Genomic DNA, 17411 nt, shown 5'->3' with positions numbered 1-17411 from the left:
AGTTAGATTTTCTCAGATATTTAGCATTTGCTTTCTTTCACTGATGCTACATATCTAAATGGATTTTGGCCCTTCTTCACCCTCTAACCAGGAATGAAGACTTAATTTCCAGTCCTCTTACGTCTGCTTAACAGATCAGATCGATATACGTGGGCATAGGTTAACTTTTTATTCAAAGTTAGGATATCATAGAACATATCACTGTGTTTAAAGTTCCATGTAATTACAAACAGTTGTTCTTTGCTTTTTGTTAATGCAAGAAATGCTCATGCATTTAATGCATGAACCCCGGCTATATTCTTCAGGAAAGTCACCCTATTTATTTGAAATGAAAGTGTCCATTTTTTAAGACGATAAAACAGTAGAGGAATGCGAATCCTCACATTTAAGTTAGCTGTTAAGTAATCAGAGCACACTCCTTAGCTTTCATGCAGTTTGGCCAGTTCTGGACCTAAATGCATATATATAAAAATTGACTCATTACCCTGGCTTCATTCACCATGAGTGAAACACTAAGTTTTGTCAAAAGCATTTTTTCAAAAGGTACAAATCAACTTTGGCATGAAGTGATTTGATACAACATCAAACTATGCCCCTACCCTCAAAACATGAACTGTACTGCACTGCAAATGCTAAGAACAGACATTACCATTTACATACTAACTACTCCAGCTGCAGACACCATACTACCCAAAACTGCTTTGCCCCAGCAGCCACCTCTGGAGAGCCCACTGCTTGTTCTCCACTGCAACAGTCTAGTCATGGCAGCAGGGAAACTCAGGCCAAACCTCAGCATCATATTCTGGGGAAGGCTGCTCAGCACAAGGACATGCAGACACATTGTGGTCAGGCAAGCTGACTCTTACAAGCAGAAAAAAGGCTAAGGCTTTTAACTCTGGAAATCAGACAAACTCATCAGAATAAATTACATTTGTCCCTGACAAATAAAAAGTGCAGGTAAGCAAACAGTTCTCAATATGTATTTATAATTTTAGCCCCTAATTTGTTTCTGAAATCAGTTTTCTCAGGTTTCTTGCAGAAGAGCATGAAATACAAATGAAAAAGATCCACAAAACAAGTGTAATCCCTGAGGGAAATTATTAAAAATGCCTATGGATACACACAGCAGTTAGGGGAAAAAAACAGAAGACTAAGAGTGTTAAGAAAATAATAAAATTAACTGGGAACATTGTCTCTCAGCACTACCTCTGACATCTCTCCCCCTCAGACATCCATTCATTCACATGCGCCCGTACACTCACATTCACCCAAATTTAAAACTTTAGAGAAATTTCATAGATCTCTATCTTTCATGATCACTCATAGTTGCCCAATTTTGTGTCGATATTTTTGGAAACCTTAAAGTAGAATAAATCTGACTCTGAGACAGAAAATCTAGGTAGTTTGCTTTTCCTCTGAGATGAGCATGATACCCGCAATAATCCAGTTCCTGCAGTTTGCTAGTAAGTGCTAGCTGCAAGTGGCAGACTCTGAGCTTTGCTCTGTGTAGATTCATGCCCAAATTCCCAAATTTTACCTCATATATAATCCAAACAGCTTTATGGACAAGTTAATACAAGAAAGTACCCTACCCTCAAGAATGCCTTTTGAGTAAAGGGATTACCTCAATATGCTGACAGGACACATTTTTCACTCCTCATTCCACCACTTCAGAATTATGAAGAAAACAGAAGGCAAAGCAAGAAGCCAGCAGATACATAAGAAAAATCACACTTCCAGGATACTGCTGAGACAAATGATATTGTCTGTTAAACTGGACATAAGGTTAATTACTGTAATTCAATTTATTTTAAGGAAAAATGTTATACGTAGATATCATCAATTAACCTATGAATATAAAGAAATGAATATAAAAATCACAATTCCTGTAATTAATAAAACAGTGCAAGATCACTTCAGTTACTGGCGGTCTGTTACTGAGAATAAACATGAACTATCTGAAGTGATTTCAAGGGCAAACTTAAAGCTGAGGTGGTGTGGGTCAGAAAAAGTAAAAAATAAGATTACAGTTAGACAGATGAGCGCCTGCACTACATAAAATACACTAGTCTCTGCTGACACACATTCACCCACATACTGAGGAAGACAAGCATCCTTACACATTTGTTCACACCTGCTTCTTAGCACAGCATGAGAGAATTAGAGCAGCATAGAAAAGGAAGTCAAAGCAGCATTGACAAATGCCTATAGTACAAGTTACAAAAGCAATAGCTCTGTTACTATGTGCTTTACTTCTCTGGAAAAGCTGTGGAGAAAAAGGTTCAGTGTAGCAACAGAGAACAAGCCCACTGAGTACGAGTGCCTGAATGGGGCATGATGGATGAGCTTCCTTGCGGATAGAAAAAGCCTCTAATCCGTTCTCCAGCTCATTGGTAGAGCAAGGCAAAGTTGTTCTCTTCTTCTGCAGAAAATAACCTCTGCCTTTTCGATATCATGTGCAGGGTTTTTCCAAAAGACAATTCAGACTGTCACACAGATGAGACATCAGCCTGTTTCCAGGTCCTGTGCTAGGGCAGACTTAGCTACATAGCCCAAAACCCTGCAGCAAGACAAAGACCTTTCTATATTGCACGTGCTTCCTATGGCTATTTTAGGAATGATTGGCTGCATTCAGGTTCCAACTGCAAATAATGAGATATATGGGAAAAGAAGTCATTTTCATGGCACCAGCACACAGCTAATGACTGATGCTGAAAACTTCATTACTAATATTCCAGATAATTTTGTGGAGTTGAAAAAAAACCACATTGTGTAGCAGACAGAATGCAGGCATCATACCAGCAATGAAATAACACCCACCAGCACCAGGATGGGAACTGTCACTCTGGGGTTCACTGAAGAAAGTTTGGCTCTAACTGAAATACTAAGGCTTTCTCAGACAACCAAAGACCCATTCTCAAACCTCTTCTCCCCCACTCCCTGCATCTTCACTCCTTAAAGGTGGGGGCTGCTGGAAAAGAAATGGTTCATTAGCTGAGTGCATCTATGTGAAATCAGCAAGATTACTTGATGAGCATGTACACAGTTACAAGTTTTTAACAAGTCTGCCAGGTGTCTTTGAACCCAAATTAATCTTTCCTAGCTTGTGTGACAGAACAGAAATTCCTGTGCAGGAACAGGGAAGACAGCATAGCTGGCAAACTGCTGCTGTTATTTCTTACTCTGCAGTTCTGCTGCTTATGTGATTTATATCAAATGCTGCAGAGAGAGTTTCCTCTAACTTTGGGCTGGCCTCAATAATGTGGACATTCAGCTGATGAGCAGCCAGGAAGCTGATCTACAGCCAAGACCCAAATTCCTCCCAGTAGATAGAAGAGAAAAAAAAACCCACAAAAGACATTAGACCAGAAAATCAAATTACTTTTTAATGAGACTAAAGGCTGTATGCATTGACTGTGCTGAACTCCCTAGAAAACCCTGAAGAGATGTGGGTTGGCATTAAGGCATGACGCTCTGAACTGGACTCCATCTGGCAACCCCATGTCAAGCCTTGCTTGCATGTATGAATGATGTCTCACAGATTATGCTTACTTACACCACAGAGCAGTGACTCTCCAGCTTGCAGTACAGACACACAGTTAACAGTTACAACTAAAGGGCATTGGCTTGTTTTTATTTACGCCAGTGGAAATGCTGACACTGGTGTCTGCTAGACTGTGAAGTACTGATTCCCACTGGACTTCAGAAAGACTTATAGCTGCTCTGCAGCTCATACCATCTGCATCAGCTCAAGGGTGATGTTGCTTTACCTATTTATAAGCCTTCCAATTATAGAGAACTGTATATATTTTATACTTTCACCCTCATACATACAGAATATACATCCTTACATAAAGACTCAGATGAATTCTGCTAACTTTATATGGCTTTTGGGCAAAGTCTCCTATCTAATATGAGGAAATGGAAATATCACATACAAATTTCCTATGACGTTTGAGGTTACATCTTTTAAAAAGGTTATCTTTCAAAGAATTTTTTTTTTTTGTTTGAATTCTTGTTTTCTTAGAGTAAGCAAATTAGATGCTCTTGATCATACTCCACTCTATTTGTTCTTGTTAAAATTTGCCTGTGAGCAATCCAAAACAGAATCTTACAGGTATTATTCTTCTGTGGTAAACATCACTACATTGGCTTTACGTAAGAGAGTATTCTTTGCACATGTGTGTGCCTCTATTCAACCTGTGCTTGTGAAAAAAGTCAATTTTTCAGTGTCTCTGACTATATACATTGAAATTTTCTGGTATCTTGAACAACAGGACCAATACCACCAATAAAATTGTCTGTGATGCCTCAATGAAAGAGCTGTCTGGAAGAAGACTTCTCTCAATGACTTGCAGAAACAAAGGGATCTGAAAGACATCTCTGCAAGAATTTCCCCTCTCCTGACAGAAAAACGTAACTTTGAAAGAAAGCACTTAACCTACAAAATCTCTTCTGGAAGCTCTGAGGGACCCTGTTACCTGACATCGGCTTTAGCTCAGGGTTGTCAGCAATAACTTTTCCTAGACACCAGCCACATAGATACCTCAGTAGGACAAACAGTCCAGAGCTTTTCCACGCTCTCACAGAACTTCCAGAAAGGAGAAAGACCTTTATTTAGTTCACTTATCAGTAAGCTATGCTTCCTATACATAGAGTCAGAAACATGTCCAGTCACAGAACAAAAATGGCATTCTCAGAACATGCTGAAGAACAACTTTTTTTTTTTTTTTTTAATTTGACTATGTTCTCACATATTTAAAAAACAGGGGGAAAGAGATGGAAATTCATTAAAAATTTACAATTACTTAATTGAGTACTGGTGCCTGCCACAACTCCCCTCCTTAATTTAGAGCTAAAACCCAATTTTTTTCCCTTCAGCAAATTATTATACTTTTTTCCCCTGGTGTCCTAGAAGAATTACTTACTGTCCCAATCAGGAAGAAACAACCTGCACAGGGTCTGCATGGAGGAGCATGAAGCCAGGAGGGCAACACAAACCTATGACGAGCAAGATGAAGTTGCAAACTGGTGATGCTCTACAATAAAGTGTTTTTATGAAGAGCAGAATTGGTTTGTGAGAACTCAAAACTCCGATGTCTCCCTAGTACAGGCTGTGAGAAATGCACGTATGCTTCCTTTATGAATGCTAAGGAGCTCCCCACAATCCCTTGTCTTCCTAGCACTTACATACAGGGACTCTCTCGTAAAAGGACTTGGCTTTCCTCACACAAGAACAGATTTGGCTTTCCTTACACCAGAACAGATTACTCCCCTTACTCACAAACACCCTTACATTCCCCAAAAGCTGAGAATATTATTTCTGCTGCAAGCTCATGGGGACAGATGGTATCTTCCCTCCTTTTTTGGACAGCTTTAAGAAGATTGCTAGTGCTTCACATAAAAAAATACCTCTTGATGATCAAAGGATGACTAAACTTGGAATATACCTGCTAATGTACATTTTAATAAAGCTGACTTGTGACATTATTTCTCTTAGCTGAATGTTGGTAAGCTCTGAAGGTGGGTGTTATATGGGATAAACTGGGATAGAGAGATGCAGTAGCTTTCTCCCAGGGGCTGGACAATGAAGAAGATGGAGAGTAAACTGCTTCCTCCTGAAGCTCACCAGGCATGTTCCTTCTTTTTCTGCCATGGAGACAGATCAACTGCTGAGCTTCTTCTCAGTCAATAATATAGCTAGGCACCCTCCTCTCCCGTGACCTGCCAAAGATAAAGGTCTGCCTCTGCCAGGAATGAAGCACGTTGCCCTTGCTATGCATTCCTCAGGGGCAGGACAGAGTCATCCAGAAGAATTCTGCCTGACAGGAAACACAAATGAGGACAGAAATCTTTTCATCACAACTTCCACTTCAGTCTCTTCTCTTGCTATGCACACTTAGAAAGACACAAGGTCAAACACATTAGGATAAAAATGCTAAGACCATCCTCCACAGGCACATGCTGCCTAGATCTCTCTCAGGGAGGATTAATTGTACAGTATGAACCAACACACACAAACTCTATAAAAACTTACATTTCCAGTATGCTGCTTTCAAGGTATTTCTAATGTAAAAGGTATGCTCTCTTTTATGACAGGTCTGAAATAAAGCAGCTCTAATTATCAAAACCAGATACAACTTCAGAGGTAACACAGTTTTGAATGCAAGGATGAGAAACATCTCCTTTGAGCTTATTCAGCAGCAAGCAGTCTTCCACCTTTCCTCCTTCTTATACCTTTTTCTCTTTGACTCTACAAATCTATACAATACATGAAATGATGATTTCCTACAATAGCAATTTGATTACTGATTGCTGCTTTGTCACAAACCAACCACACATCATCTACAATCAACCAATGTCCTGCATCAGCTGAATGAAGTAGTGCACTATGCAGTCCTGTCCACACTATTACTTCTACTGCTGGCTGGACCCATCTGTAAACTAGAAGGCTGTAACCTATTTTCTGTCTGTCACTGCTGCAGTAATAAAATTTGGTCAACAACATATATGCCAAAATACTGCTTGGGATTAAAGTATTCCTACCAACAGAAATACAAAAGATACTACTTCAGTGGAGCTCCTTTTGATTATTCTTTCCTAAACTTGTAGTTTACCCCAAGAAACCTAGGCTCTGTGCAATTTTTAAAAAGGAAAGACCTTGTACTGAAAAGTTTACAATCCACATAGACAACACATACATATGTAGACAAAGGAAGTCTTTTTTATTTTCACGTGTACAAGAAAAACTGTTCCTATCTGCAATTCTCTCGATTCAAATACAAAAGTCTTCTCTGGCCCCGTTCTTTCTCTAAGCAAACATTTTAGTTACTAAACTGTAAAAATATTGATAACATTTTACAGCATAACAGCATCCATAACAACTTACTTCCAACATCCCAAACTGATCAGATCAATATTTTGGGCTCAAACACATTCAATGTCTGACCAAGCACCAAGTCCTTAAAAACTGAATCACACACACATGCACACACATGGGATGCATTCCTCAAGACAGACGAGTTATTGCTTGCTGTTTCTGTTTCAGCAGGGACATGGCTTCAGAGCACAGTTTTGCAGTTCAAGGAGCACAAACATGATGATTCATCTCACTGGAAATATTCAACTCATAAACATGCATTTGTTTAAGTTTTTCCATCATTACCAACTGGTCAGTCAGAGCTACATTTTTTTTTTTTTCTAGCTATACCTACAAAAGTCACCCTAATAATGAAAGAGTTGTTATAAATTTTTTTTCCTAAAAATCAGACTTTAGAAACGCTCACGTTTGAAAAACCCTGACCAGGGTCTGGGACTCGACTGCAGAATTCACCACTCAGTCTTGGTTCAGTAACTAGAGAAATGATACCCCACATTTCTTCAGTTGTCTTATGAAAGTTTTTCTTCATTCTGTCTAATCAATCAAGTTAAACTACATGTAGCTGGGTTTAACAAGAATAATTTAATCATCACAACAAATTCACACTTAAAAGCAAACCTCTGTCATGGAAAATTAAAGGTTTAACATGGAGTTACCTGATGATACAAACCAAAAGAATATGGTTTCACCCAACAGTCACTAAGCTTCAACTCTAGCAGTAACAAAAAGGATGATATTACATATTACCTTTCCTTTTAAAGAAAGAAAGACAAAAATTCAGTACCTAAGGAGGACAGTGTCATGAGCACCAGGGACAAAACAGAAGAAAAAGAACAGCCATCTCAGCACATTACAGCTTTCTGTTAAAGCCACAGCCAGATCTGGTATAATATAAACAGCAGTCACAATTCCCTTTGGACTGCACTGTTTTATGAAGCTACACACAAAACACTTCGCTGATGTCTCTCGGGGGGACCAGAGAAGGCTAAAAGTCTATTTTAGCTAACTACTCTAACCCTCCCATCACCTCCTCCCAAACCAACACTTAACCTTCCTCTTCAACCACAGCAGCAGCTAAAAGCCTAACTATGCACTGCTTTGAAGATCCTGCACTTAATAAAGCTCTGCAAGTTTGATTTCTAAGTAGAAGTTACTAAAAATAAACTTTATAAAGCTTACTAGTCTGTACCTTTGGTATCCAAAAGCAATGAAGGCTCCTGAAAGACTAGCAGATATCTCTGAAAAAAGGAATATACACCACCACATCTCACTCTTGCATTGCTTACCATTTACTCCTCCCCCTCCCCTTATTTTGCTGACAGCAAGATGGACAATACATGAAAATTTGATTCTTGGTAAGCCGAGTCATGCAAATTAGCTTAATGAAATAGATGACTTTGTGTATGTCCTTTTGATACTGATTAAGCTCAAGTATCCACTCAGCTAATGACTAAAGCAATACCATGAGAGCTCTTGTGGAGGTGTCATAGCTATACTTTTTTTTTTTTTTTTTTTTTTTTTCAGCCCTTTACTCAGCACTTATTTCTATCTCAGATCTCCCTGGCCAGGAAAACAGGCCAGCTTCCAAAGAGCAGACAGAAGCAGTTAACAGCTTAAGACATGACTGACGTAAAATAAAAATCTGCAGCTACTTTACACAGCTAGGGCCTCAACATATAAAGGAGATATGCCTTTGTGTCCACAGTTTCCAAAGCAGATTACCAGTGCGCTGCAAGGGGCTGCTTTGACTCTGTAATTATAGCCATCTTAATAATGACCTGTTTGATGGCTGCCTACTGCTGGTGTCCAGACAGTTTAATCACTATGCATTCGGCTGTAGAGAACTAGCTATCCTTCTTCTCATTTGAAACATGGGACATGTTGTGTGAAGGTGGTGTAAATGAGCTTCCCCTGAAGTAGCTGGCTAATACACTTTCAGCATTTAAAGCCTAAATTATAAGATAGACCAGTAAAAGTGATAATGCATTGCCTCTTAGTACAAAAAGATGTTTTACCTCAGCTGCACTAGATGAGAGTCACTCCTTACCAAGCCTATATATGTATTATTTATTGAGCACCAGCTGTGTGCTCGGCACTGCACAGACACAGAGGGATGCGGTCCCTACTCCTGGGGAAGCTTTTATACTCTGAAGTAGTGCAGTTTGGCCTTCATTCTGTCTGTAGAAATCCCATTGACTTCACTATGGGGAGCAGTTGCAGAAGCAGGTATTAAGGCATTTGTACAAGCCATTATAGTATCAAGTGGTAGCTACAGTGAGAGATAAAATTCAAGCAGTGCTCCTACACGGACTATACTTCAGGCCTTCTGGAAAGAAGTGTGAAGACTGACACAGAAGAGGTATGAATATACCTGAGCATATGCGAAGATGCAGAAAGATGACACAGTGTTACAAGTTCCAACAACCCTCTGTGCTGATGCTGGCTGCATCTCTCCACACTCCAATGCAGTGTGGTTACTGTCTTAATCTGTTCTCATACTATGATGCTTTTAAGGCAATACTGATCCAGTAACATCCTTCAATGGAAGAACCAATGTCCAAGTTCCTCCAGTGACAGGGATTTATTTGGAGTCCTAGCTAAGCACTATGAGTGGGCCTAATGTGAGGAGGAGGCATGAATCACCACCACAACCTCCAAAATGTATTTTATACTTGAGATGAAATCCTACTCTCAGATTCCTGCAAAGTTTTCCCACACTAAAGAACAGAAGTGGCTGAGCATACAGTTATATTTACACACAGTGGATGGAAGAACCTGGAAAAGAAATGGGGAAGAGCAAGGCTAAAGTGGGAAAAATGGGAGCAGACTTGAGTACAGGCACTGGGCCACAGAGAACAGAGAATGAAAACTGGCAAGCTGGAAGTTCAAACAGGTTAAGTAGGCTAGCAGGGAGAGCTGTCACGGCATCTGGGCATGAAGGGAGAGAAATGCTCAGCAAGTGGCAGAATGAGCGAAAAATACAAAGATGAGAAGGACATTTCAAAAGGAATATAGCTGTAAAAAGACTGTGAGGCAGAAGGACAGATGCAGATATGTGTAAAGGAATCTTCAGAAGTGAAAGAAGGAAATTACAGGCAAAGGGAGAAGAAAGGGAAAAGATTCAGAGGAGATTCCTAAAAAAATGGAAATAAAGAGAAGGACATCAGCTGGATGGAAGGAACTGAAAGAGTAAGAAAACACATCGTTAAAGCTACTGTTGTGTATGACACTCATTTTCATTTAGAGTTTGTGGCTGGAAATTGGGTCTCATGGGTGTGTTATTTTGTTCCTTTACTAACTCATCAACTTTTTAATCTTAGAGAAATAATTCAAGGAGAGGGAAGGACACAAAGGAAGTCTGCATATCGACTGATGCAATGCATTTAAAGGAGGCAATGATAGTGCCCTATCAGCAGCTGGCTCACCTGAAGACTGCAGGCCCCAATACTACGGCTACATCCAAACACAGTCTGTGTCCTGTGGGTCACTCCTGTATGAAAAGACAATTCTCCATCACTTCTGTCAGCACCTCTCTGGTTACAAGCCATCTAAATACATGAAGTGCTTTCTTAAATGCACTCTTCCATGTCAGCAATCACCGCAGTTGTCCCAGAGATGCATTTAAAGATCATGGGTGGGAAGGCAGGTTGTCCACCGAACAAGATCACTTGTGAGATCCAAATTAAAAAAAAACCCCAAAACTTAACTAAGGGTATTTTGCCTGTGCATGAGAATTGTCCTTATGTTTCAGAGACAAAGGATTTGGAGTCTGGGTCCAGCTCTCTGTGTGTATCCACATGTGCCTTGATTTATACAGTTATCATGTCTGTTGTCTGTAGCACAGGGACTTGTTATAAAAGCACAGGAAAATGTACTCCTGCAGAGCGCTTAATCCTCAGTCAGCAGCTGCACTGGAGAGGACTAACAAATGGCCCAAAAGAAGAGGAAAAGACTGCTGCGTCAAGGTGGAATGGAAGAAGAGCAAGATGGGAAGAAAAGAGTTGGGGGAGAAGCACAGGCAGTGGGAAGGGAACATGAGAGAAATAGGAGGGAGCAAGGATATATACAGAAAGCCCAACACAACACGTACCTAACTTGCCTCATGGGACTTGTGTAGATAAATCTAAACGGAATAGGCCTCTATTTTCATACAGCTGCAAAGATAAACATCCTTCCCGTGAAACCATTATAAATCCCTCATCTTCAGGGTTGATTTAAAAATTGTAATTCAGCTGTTGCAATTTGTATTGGACTGGAATTTGGCAGTCCCAGACATCAAATCAATTCCACATGAGAAGGGGATCTACAATGCTCCATTTTACAGCCTGAAATTGTACTTTCAAGGGTTTTAAATGTCTTCTACACCACTCTGAAATGAAAGAAAGATTAGGTTAATTTTTAAAATGAGGTATCAGTTTAGCTCTCAATAAAGTCAGTGGAAAGATTCCCATTGGATTTAAAGCATCCAGTCAGAAATACTGATTATGTGATTTTAGCATTCTTCCCCTCAAAAACAGCAACAAAAAATGAAAAAGCAACAAACAAAGCACAAATATTTAAGATGAGAACATTTTAGTCCTGAGTGCATGCAATAGACATTTGACAGTGGTATATCACTTACCAGCCTGCCATACTGTTATCCAACATGTAGCTGTTCCTTGCAAACAGTCATTCATTTTCCCATGCATTGTTTTTTCTAATACTGTCTTATTTTAATGGGGTTAGATCTCCTGCACAAGGTGAGTGAGGTTAGTAACCCATACGGCAAAGATCAGGTGCCCTGCACTGTTATACTTTCAAACTGTTAAAAATATGCAAACTGTGGGTCTGGATCCTGAAGAACGTAGGCAGACAAAACTGCCATTTAATTTAATAAAGTCAATGGGAGTGTAGCCAGCAAGTCAGACCTTATGAAATTAATGTTTTGCACTAGCTAGTCTGCTAGTTTATGTTATAGGATGTGTCGGGCACTGCGAAATGCAACATACCAAATTCAGCCTCACACAACCCTACAGCAGGAACATTTCTATTTATTTATAATGGAGAGGTTACTACTAAACAAGCACTGGAACCAGTGAAGCCTGGTGGTTAGGAATTTGAATCCTGATGCTGATGTCTTTAAAAGGACGGAGTTCGCTGCGTGCCCTTTGCCTCTCTGAAGCCACTATCTTTCACCTGCTTTGCAGGGTTTCAGAACGGACCTTGGAAAACCACTGCCTTGCAGCCTGGGCTAAGTCAGCCGCAAAGCTCACAAGGTATTGTGAGCCGACAACTACGTGTACAGACAATATGATCACAAAAGTCTTGCTTCTTTAGGATGCCAGGCTAAGAATATAGCTATTTGCATTAATTGCTCAGAAGAATTTCAGCCCTGATCTACAGTGGGAATTGTACCCCCAGTTGCATAGAGCCAAATTTAGCCCTGGAGGCTGAATGAGGCTGATCTTCTCTTTGACTCCCCTCCCTTCTGTGGATTTCAGACACTTCCTTCACCCTGTCCTCACACTGTTGTTTGTGCTTAATTGGAAACAGTTGAATGTCCTGTTAACTCATAAGCAAACAAAGCACCCTCTCCACCACCGCTGGGATCCCTGCTTGGCTGACTTTAAATAGAGGAGGCTGACCAGATACTGACCATCAGTTCAGCGAAGAAAGGGCCATTGTGCGACAAAGCCGCATCCCCCCACCAGGGACCCCGGCGGCACAGTGCTTGCCATCGTCCATCACAGCCCCACTGTCAGCTTTGGAGAGGTGGGTTTGGAAGGCAAGAAACATGGACCTTCATCACATCAGGAAGACATCACTGTGCAAAAATCCCAGAACAGATGCTGGCAGGTGGTCAAGAATTTGTTACTTATTTACAAGGATTTTAGAATGGGAAAGGCGCAGGAGGAGAAAATACATCGGCTCTCCATGCAGGGTTCTGGCAAATCCCCAAACCCAGCTCATCCTGAAAAGCTCAGTGTGGCAGTGTTTCCTGCAGGTACTGCTTCAGTGTCGACAGCAAGATGTTCTCAGCAGCAAAATAACAGCTGCACAATACAAGCAGCAACTGAATGGTTGAACAGCTCTTTATACAGGCATGATGTGATAAAAACCTGGTGTCCTTTTGTGTTTCACAAAGCCCCTACTTTGCTGACTCCAAGTTCAAATCTCACGGGCTATTAGGAGAAGGAAGGACAATGCATTAACATGCATGGTAGAAAAGAATGTGCTTTATTCTGGAAATCAAGCCTGCACTAGGAGCTGTGTTACATCCTAAATACCAAGCCAGAAGCTGCTTTCATGTCAATTAGAAGGTATGCATTTTGGCATGCAGGGATCAAGCACTTAGTCACAGTGAAACTTAAGCCTGCTCGTCACGATGAGGTCTAAGGTAGTGCATTTTCCTTCCCCTCACTTGGTTGTGCTCCCCAGCAGGGGCAAATATAGGGGATATAAAACTGTCATCAACTGGTGATCTTGCAGCTTATTTTTTAAAAGCTGGGAAATGTATTTTTTCCCAGTTTCCAATCTTTTCTCCCCAAAGAATAAATCATAGCAAAATAAACGAGCGGTGTGAAATTGCCTTTAGATCGCTGAGTTGAACCCTGTGTTAGCAGAGACAGTCAAACTACTGCTCATTTAAATTGCACGGGAGGAACAAGAAGAGAAACGGAGTATCAGGAGAGAAAGGCAGAAGAGGACTGGCGTGGCTGTTCAAAGCTTATACTGGGTCTTCAAACTTGCTCTTTTTTGAGGATTATTCTAACGTCCTCCTCTTAACATTCAAAGCCAATTCTCTCCAGGAGAGGGATGCCAGGCAGCCATGCCTGAGAACACAATGGGTGGTTTACCAGTAGATACCAGTCCACAGTATGGTAGCTCATCTTTGCTACCCCCTCCCAATCTTCTCTTGAGAATATTTATGACTTTTCTAAGAGTCCCTGGATTGCATGAGGCCTTTATTTATTCATCTGCAAATCAGTATCGTAATGGATTACCTGCCTCACAAGGAAGTTATAAGGCTCCATTAACTCCTGTAATGCGTTTCAAAATAATCAAATAAAGGATGCTAGGCAAGTGTATGGTAATGTTATTGTTCCCTAAAAATTCCCCCTTTTCCTAGTTGGCACAATTCTCCCTTTTCCCTGCCTAATTTTAATTTCTCTTAGTCCTTGGGCTACAGTTTACTGCTCTGTCTCTAAATAGAGGTCAAAAACTCTTCACAAATAAATTTCCACTAGCAAAGTTGAGTCAGTGTCAGAGTTTTTAGTGTAAACTACAGGAATTAAAATAAGCTATACTGACAGTAACATAAAAATTCAGTTCTCTCATCCTTGCTGCAAAAGCTCTTTATAGAGCTCTCTAAAAGATGACAAAGTGTTTGAAGGTCAACAATTGTTTTTGTGCCATATGGGCTGAAGGCTGAATATGCCTGTGAACACTTGCACAGATTTAGGGATGAGGGGCTGGTGCAGGGTGCAGCGAGAAAAAGCCCAGGAGTAAAGGAAAGCTTGGATTACATGCTGGCCTTGCTGAAGCAAATCACTAATTAATTGGAATTAGCTTAGTCTAAAAATCCTGAACTTGTTGGATGCAAAACCAGACAATGCAGTCCTTCCACATATCAGTCTTAAAAAAACAAGGTGCCATTTTGAGAAGAAAAAGAACAACTGCAGAGAGATTTCATTTGAAAGCCATGATGTTCTAAATGAATAAATCATACAAGATGGCATGCTAAAAATACCGTTAAGTAACTGCTAAAAAGGAGATTGTCATGGACACAGGAAAGGGTTAATGATTATATATTGACATGATAGCCCACCCCCATAACTTTTGACTGCCATAATTTAACACACTATTGTCATTACAGGTTCAAATGTTGTAGTAATTCCAGCACGCTTGCTGCTATCTTACACACGGCTGGATATCTAGGACAAGGAGAAAGCTCTAAATTCTGTAAGCCTTAAAAGATTGATTTATCCACACAGGAATTCTCCTGCATAGCTGTATCACACCCTTGTTCACATGTTTTTTGCTTTCTGTAACCCCCATTACTAAATTAGTGCTCTCTTGTTTCAGAGGGTTGTTTCACTCTGCCAGATTTCATAAAATCCTTTCAATCACAAAAAGAGCATTCAAAAGTGCACAACAGACCCTATGCTGGTGGACTGCAGAAAGCACTTCTGAAGGCTCAGAGACTCTAAGGACAACCTCAGCCCTCATGGACATTTGTTCACTGACATCGTGCTCCTTTTAGCAGAACAAAACAAAGTACTTTATTTACTTCAATTTACTGAAAAAATATGCATTCCACTAGTCCCAGGAAAGAATACCATGCTAGCAGTAGTGAAAACTATGCAAAAATTCTTGCTGTTTAAATTCTGCTCTGCAGGAGAATTCCATGTTAGGTTCCCATTGAAATAAAAGATTCTTACCTAACCAGCACCATGTTGATTCATACTTTACAATAGTATTGGCTTCAGCAGTTTAATTCCTGACTTCCTCTGCTGTGAGTGCAAAATGAGTTACAACATGCTATTTACTAGAATTCAATGGACAGCTAACCTCCACTGTTCTCATTAGAAAGCGTACATTTTTAGTCTTTGCAGTGCTTAATAACACAGTGTTTCGCTAAGCCAGCTTTGGGGGCCTTTCTCCCTGAAATAACAAAACATAAATATAATGCATATTGTGTATTGCCCTTGCACTCCAATTTATTTGCTGGTTTTTGCCTAATGAACTGGAAAGCCTGGTTTACAAATGACTAAGAAGAACACATAAATACAAGTATAAAGATTTTTTTTTTTCATGAAGGTCAAGACATTTCCCATGTCAAGAAACTTTCAGAATACCTTAATTTCACTTTTTTTCCTGACAGGTTTTGAACTTCATTCTTTGCTGCTTAAAAAGTTCTGTTATACAGTTACAAGGCCCCTTTCTCAAGACTTTCTGCATTCACAATTGTTGACTTTGCTTGTGATGAATAATCAACATGTTAAAACAAGCTAATAAATCTGAGTTTCCATAAATCCCAGCACTGTGACTAGAGATCTGTTTGAGGGTAAATGGCATTTTTATTTACTTGAAGATTTTTAAAAGTTGTGCAGATTGAAACAAAGGGAAAAGCATATGCCTTCACCTTTTAGCAAAATGTTCTTTTAAAGGCAGTGAAGGTGATGACAGGTTTGAGTAAGTGCCAGCTGCAACTGGTGAAACTTTTAAGAGTACCAGAGGGTGTGCTCATTATTTTTTTCTAGCCAAACCTGAGCAACTGTATCCTGGATACACTCCTTGTTAATGTATTGAAACAATCCCCGTCACTAGGGATTCCAGCTGGACTGCTTCTGGGATCCACTTGTAAACTGAACCTGGTGCATGAAAGGTGATCTGACTCTCCCTGTTTTTCTCATCATCCATTTCAATTTCACTTTCGAGAAATTATTTTCAATCAAAGGGCTACCTCCATGTCTACTTTCACCATTGTCCATCATTAAAATCATCCGAGCAAACTGCAATCTATATACGTACCAGAGTTAAAAGAAAAATGCTTACATTACTACAGGCTTTCCAAACAAGGAAGCAGTATATGGACACTTTTGAAGTAAAGTTGGTTAGTGGGAATGAATTTTCTACTGGAATTCACAGTGGTTAGAAGGTATTATTCAACCCAGTCTCACACAGCTAATTTGCAGCTCTTTGAAACTACTTGCTTTAGAGAAGTAACAATACTGTAATTTTCAGAGTTTGAAAGGAGGGGGCGAAGCTATAGACCCTGACTGCAGACTCTATAAAAGAAAGTTCCTGTTGCCTTTAATAGGTTGCAAGATCCTCGCGAGTGGCAGAAACCTGTGGGAATCCTGGACGTGGCATGAGGAGCCTTTACAGCAGCCCTCAGTTTATATAAGAAAGCCTGGCTTTGGGGATGTGCTGGGGAGAGGTGTGTGAAAACTGTGTCACAGCTAGGGTCCAGTCATACTATTCTTGGGAGATCAGTAGGACACAAAGGTGCACTGTTCACAGCTTCTTTCCCTTCTTTATTTTCCATACAGTGGTGTTTCAGGAAGCAATAGTTAGGACTCAACCTGCCAGCTCTGTGCCAACTTTGCACTACTCCCTTTCTGGAAAATTGTTGCTGCTCAGCTGCAGAGGTCTGTGTCTGGTTTACCCTGAGAGATGGGATGACAGCACTGAAAGGGCCTGAACCAGAAAAAAATCCTGTTAGCTGGCCAAAAAAGTGCTGTTCATGCTTGCAGTTCAGAAGCAGAAATAGTTCCTTATCATGAAACAAGAAGGCTTTGGAGTTTTTTTTAACTCCCTTTAATTTTAGAACATGTTTTTTATTTTTGTTACTCATTGCACATAAAACATGCTAATCCCTAAAAGCTCTTTTCTTTAAGACTTGAGCACTTGGTCTTGAGTCCTTAATGCAAAAGTAACTCTTGGATGGCTAAAAGAACCACTTCCAGAATCTATATTTTACCTGTTCCAGATCCATAATATGACTATTGTTAAGAAAATGAAGGCTAAAAGATTCCGTCTCTCAAGC

General features: G+C 40.2%; 1 protein-coding gene across 9 annotated transcripts in view; it reads right to left on the bottom strand.

Moving 5' to 3' along the window:
* The window catches only part of SEMA6A (semaphorin 6A), a 113137-nt gene that overhangs the window by 72312 nt on the left and 23414 nt on the right, over positions 1–17411 (bottom strand). Inside the window, exon 1 of one of the 9 annotated variants that reach the window (XM_026865503.1) lies at positions 15301–15318. The exons of 7 other annotated variants lie outside the window; for them this stretch is intronic. The gene's annotated coding sequence lies outside the window, so the exon portion shown is untranslated. Of the gene's footprint in view, positions 1–1624; positions 1699–15300; positions 15319–17411 lie in introns of those variants that run through there. One more of the 9 variants, XM_026865502.1, reaches the window with a different exon arrangement.

The sequence above is a fragment of the Athene cunicularia genome (genome assembly GCF_003259725.1).
Source record: "Athene cunicularia isolate RWA chromosome Z unlocalized genomic scaffold, athCun1 chrZ_part1, whole genome shotgun sequence".
Classification (NCBI taxonomy): Eukaryota; Metazoa; Chordata; class Aves; order Strigiformes; family Strigidae; genus Athene; species Athene cunicularia.
This window is presented reverse-complemented; position numbering and strand designations above follow the sequence as displayed.